We start from the raw sequence: 6,054 nt of genomic DNA on the forward strand, positions 1-6,054 counted from the left end.
TATTATATATAACTATGGTGTCATCAGTAAGGTCAAAGTTATTTGCTGAATCAATAGGCCTGGGATGCAAAAATCCTTCCACTTCATAAATGGTATGCAGGAAAGAAAACCAAAAGTGGTTAATATGAGTACTGAGTAATAATAATAATTAGCTGTGTTGGTAACTGCTTTATTGGTGAATTAAAGAGAACTTGTGTTTAACCTGATTGACTATTCAGAGAAATCATAAGCTCATTGGTCTGCAGAAGATCTAGTACATTACTACTTAGTAAATCACCACTTTATATTCATGCAACTTTACTATATACTGTATGTATAATGTAATAGAGGTTGAGGCAGGTAATCCTCCACAAATGAGGCCTGAAATGGCAGATCAGCGTCCCCAAATGACTCCACCCAGTTGTTTTCATTTGCCCGGGACCTGCTGGAAGACTCTGGCAGGTGACGGCCAAATGTAAACAGTTGGGCGGAGCTAGTGGTGATGTCACCGCTAGCCCTGCCCAATTGTTTATATTTTGCCACAACCTCTCAGATTGTTCTTTCTGCGGCGGCAGTAGGCTGTGTGCGCTCGGTTTGGCGGCCGTAAAGTATTTTTTATTTATTATTTGTAAAAAAATGTCGTTGACGTGGACAATGCTGGATGTCATGATTAAACCTGTATTGCGTCGGTGGATCAATTTTTGGGATTTTTTTCTACAGTAAAGGACTTGTCAAAATCCTTTGTTGCTTTTTTTTCTATTAAAGGATTTTTTCCAAAGTCTGGACTTTATCTTTTATTTAAACCCTTTAGTGAATGAAACAAGTATCCCTTACTTATTCACAACGGGGGCTGCATCTGGGTACCCCTTTATTAAAGGGGTACCATGATATGAATATGCAAGGAATCGAAAATGAAATAAGGGGGAAATTTAGACAACATGAAAACTAAATTATCAAACACTTAAATAGAAAATGGGATGGGATGTCTCTGGAGTCATATGTGCAAGCGAACATAATCCCTAGAGGCCTTAAGGAAGGAAGTAGAAAGAATCCAAAGAAATTTGAGACAATCTAAACAGGCGAAGTTTCAAAGAGACGTTGAAGACTGGGAGAGGGGAGCTCCATTTGATTTCACACAAGTCAGAGTAAGAAGCCTCCCAAGAAGAAAATCCCATAGAAGCAGAGAGAGAGGGGCTGTAGGTTTCTCTACAAGCGAAAGTGAAAGTGATTTTCCAACTCAATCAGTGAGTTTTTTAGAGATGAGAGAGGATGGACCACACACCAAAATAAAAAACATAGGAAGAACAGACGGTCCAGAAAAAGAAAACATAACAAACCAAGGTACCTCCATCCAAAACAGAACAATAGTGAAAACGAGAAGCCACTGATACTGACCCCATGCCCCCCACAGGGAGAAGAAGAAACAATTTTTTTTTATACATCTAACGGAATTCCCTCTAAATGAACATCACATTAACCTTTTAAAGAGGGGACTATCCTTCGCCCCTGTGGACGGCATGGATGAGTTCACGATTTTTAAGGACCTAAACCTCTTCCTAAGGAATGTGTATTTTGCGCTACATCCATGAAAACAAAGGACAATATACAGGATGAGATCCCAAGAATAAACAGAATGAAAACTCCCTGGATGCCCAAGCCCTGAAAGATCTAGAGGCACTGCTGGAAGAAAACCTGGACTTCCCTGAACAAGGACTTCCCTGAACAAGAAGTAGAAGATGAAAAACGAGTAACCCCCTTTAAAAAGGAAAATCGAGAAAGATGGCCAATATATCCAACAATAGATATCTAGCACTTTTTAAAGAACTAGTCCACAATGACCTAAAAACAAATAGATTGTCAGTTTCCCTTATTGACCAATCTAACAAAAGCAGAAAGAAAAGCTTTAAAAGAACTCAAAACAGCCCCATATATAGTGATTAAAAATAGTGACAAAGGAGGCAATGTGGTCTTACTTCCGGAAAATATGTACTTAACAGAGGTAAAACGACTACTAAATGATACATATGCTAAATTAACCCACTATATACTGAGCTTTGGGTCATGGGAGGAGGTTAGTAAATGTCCTCCCGGGACCCTAAAGAGAAATATGGGATAAAAAGGTTACCCCATAGTTCTCTTTTAAGTGTGGATCCAGCCCAAGAGAAAATTGAAAAATAAAAGGAAACCATGGCTGTATATGGGGCAGGTGGTACCCTAATTCTCTCCAAATGGAGTAAGGAGGTTGGAATGACTTTGGGGTGGAGAAAGTTATTTTTCTTTCTTGAAGTTTCATCTTTTTTGTAATAGATCTCTGCTTCCTCGGCTTCTGTGGGCTCCCTAGGTGACCTCAGTGGTCTGAAAGACCATAAATGTCTCCATAAAGAGGACCTTTCACACCCTGTTATTACATAGGGGGCTTGTTATTCCCCTATGTGATAGCAATAAGGTTAGTGAAGAAAAAAAAAGTGTTTCAAAATAAAAAAACTATTTTTTAAAACCCCCACGTGCACGCACATACACATGGGTCGGTGCACTTACATGCGAAAACGACAATTGCGTTACACATGTTACATATCTCCACGAACATTGGTGTGAGAGCAATAATTCTAGTGTGGTCAATCACTGTTAGCACTAAACAGATGAGTGGTAAAAGCGTTTAAACTGTTCCCTACGGGAAATTTAGGGTATTGAAGTTTTTTGCGGCTTCATGGGCAAATGCAATTTTAAGGTTTGACATGTTTTGTATCTATTTACCCGGCATGGCCCCATCTTTCATATTTTACCAAAACTTGTGTATTATATTCTGTTTCTGTGCACTAAATTCTAATTTAGTTTATTTTACCCTAAAAATATTGGTTTGATAAACATTTGCACAAATACCGTGCAACATAAAAAATTGAAACTAGCATTTTTTTTTATTCTACATGGCCTTTGCTTTCAGAAAATATATCATTCTTTGGGGGTCTGGAGCTGTTTTCTAGCCAAAAATGTATATTTTATCATGTGTGCGCAAATAGTAAGAAATGGCTCCGGAAAGCAATTGGTTAAACATAATGTATAAATAATTATAGTATAAGTATATCTTTAATTTAAATATTACTTATGAGTAAGTTCACATAGCAAAAATATTTATTCTTTAAAATTCAAGAGCTGAAAAAGTAATTTACATTTTTATTTACACATTACATTTAAATTAGCTTTTATACATAACAACTGCAAAAACAAACTTAGATGAACATTTATAGCAGAAAAATACCAGACAGCCACGGAGAAACACATTCATTTTACCTGCTTGTGTAATTACTTTATGACCAGCATACTTTAAAACATTTCTATTTCATTGATTTTAAAACTCTAATGGTCCTGATTAATACTGTATGAAAGAGATAAAGACTATTTTTTAGGTCTGCCATCTTTAAAAACCCTGAAAACTGTTTTTAGGGTGAGTAAAAAAAACTCAGGCATCCCTCTATCAGTGCTCTCTTTTTATGACTAAATCAATGGAAAAGAGGAGTCAGGAGGCTTGCAAACAGTGGGGGACAGATGAAAATGATGTCTACCTATTGTGTGAATACATGTTAAATCTTCAGAATTAATTATTGAATATATTACTGAATAAATAAAATAAATACACACAAAAACAAAAGCTGAGCCCTTGAAATATCATATCTATTATGGATAGTTATGTGTATGTTATTATTTATGTGTTTTTATTCTTTATTAACTTTTGCTTTCTCCAGGAAGAATAACAGATTAACCACTTGAATACTAGCTTGTATATACCCCGTCATTACTAGGCCATTTTTCAAATTCCATTGCTGTGATGGTTTGAGTGACAATTAATTGATCATCTACCACTGTACTCACTGTTTTATACAGATAGAGCTTTATTTTGGTGGTATGTAATATCCACAGGGCTTTTTATTTTTTATACCAAGGAAAAAAGGCAAAAAATTGAAAACAACTGTTTCCCTTACTTTTGTTTATAAAGCATATCAAATGATCCTTTTGGAAAGCCACAATTTTGAAGAAATATACTTGTATTGAGGTGGTTAAAAGATCTTGGCATTGGTGCACAAAATACAGTGCATCATTAATGTGCAGGACATATACAGAGGCAGGGGGAGGTGAAGGGGTTAATGTACAGGGCATGCACAATGGGAGGATGGAGATGAGTTAGGTATTGTGCAAGCGGTAAAGGCATTAATACACAGGTCATAGACAGGTTGGAGATAAGATGTACAGCTCAGGGGAGAGGAGGGAAGTGGTGAAAGAGTTAAAAATTATTCTACAATATATTTATCAAGTTAATTTAAACCTCCTAACGTGAATCTGCTGCTACCTAACCTTTATTCATTAAATCTTTAATCAATAAAATCCTCCTTCCTACCTATCCTCTATTGAGAGGAAGGGGGGCTCTCAAGTGTAAACACTTGTGATCACTGTGATTGACTGTGATTGACCATCACAGCAATCACAAGCCACTATGATTGATTCTGTGCATTTTGCCTATGATCTGCGTTCCCAAATGGCACAAGTGAGAAGCCGACCTGCTGCTCTTATTAGCAGCATCCCGGTTTGCTAGCAAAACTACCAGTGTAGAGGACATGTGGTCCACTCCCACAGCTAAGGTGGATCTGGGACAGTGGGAGGATGAGACACTACTTTGAATACAAAGAGCTAGCAATGTCTATGTTGGTGCAGTAAGTTAAGGCTGGATTAAACACACTTGTTATGTGCCAGTGTGCAGCACTGTAGCCTTGAACAAAGCAGTTTCAGCATTGTGGGGCTTTTTCTATACTACTATCTGATTGGATCTGCTCCTTTATCTACTGCTTGCTACATCAGGCAAGTGTGGATGTAGCTTATGCTTATGTCCTCTGCTTTTTGTTAGTGTGTCCTAACTACACTGTATGGACTAACCTGCATATACATTAATAAAATAATCCAGAACACGATATCATTATGAGGCAGACATCTTACAATAGCACATAAACTCGTGGGGTGTAATTCACTGCCAGCTGCCAACTTTGCAAGTGAGCATGTATGTGAATCTGTAGACTTAGACCTTTCCTTTGGCAGCGTTTGCATATGTCCATGGTCAGGATGTTCATTCACATGTACTGGATCTTTCACATTCAGGTTAAATGGGAGTGTTTTTTTGCATATATGGTATGAATATATTTTTGTGCCTTGGCGGATATGAACTGGGACGAGTGTTGTATGGTTGGATGACAAGGTTGTCATATTTTTAATCAGTGGGATTTTTCTGTTTCTTACTTTTTTTTGTTTACAGTGTGGTTTTTATTAACTGAATGCTGGGTTTCATTTAATCATGCTTGATTGATTGTGCACTCAATTAATGAGAATTAGTTTGATTAATTTTGCATAAATTTTACTTATGATATTTGGAGGCCATTAAAGTAGCAAAACGAAATCTGCAAAACTGTAGCAATTTCAAGCCCAACTACAAAATAAAAACATTTTTGACTCCCACTTAATCTGCTTCTAGGCAACTGGTAATTTTTACTTTGAAGAAATGTTAAGAGCCCCAATTTGTTACCTTAAAGTAGTATTAAACTCACTTTTCTTCAATAATGAATCCAGAGGAATTAAATATCCATTGCCCAACAAAAGTATTTCTTTACATTTGTGCCCAGCTTACAGTCATGTGTTCAAACAGCTGACTCCACTTCTCTCAGCTCAGCTTCCCTGAACTTCCTGTGTAGTACAAGATCACAAAAAGAGAGCAAAATCTCCAGCAGCTGCCCATCTACTAGCAAGGAGAAGGGAAGAGGGAGGGAGGAGGAAGGGGAGTGACTTGATCTGCTGTGTCTGTTTGTGGAGACACAAACAGCTTACTAGCCCGCACAAGGGTAGCTCCACAGGACCCTGCAAAGGAAAGGAACCAGGAAATCAGGGCCAGTGTTTAGAGGACCAGCTGATTCTGCAGGGAACTAACATTTTTAAACACTAAGGGGGTTATTCACTTAAGCCTTGTACAGCTGATTTCCGCCGTACATCGGCTAAAATCAGCAGTACACCGGCTGCCTTCGGTCAGCCAAAGTACAGAAG

Source organism: Nanorana parkeri, unplaced genomic scaffold (assembly GCF_000935625.1).
Source record: "Nanorana parkeri isolate BGI_ZX_2015 unplaced genomic scaffold, ASM93562v1 scaffold100, whole genome shotgun sequence".
NCBI classification, from domain to species: domain Eukaryota; kingdom Metazoa; phylum Chordata; class Amphibia; order Anura; family Dicroglossidae; genus Nanorana; species Nanorana parkeri.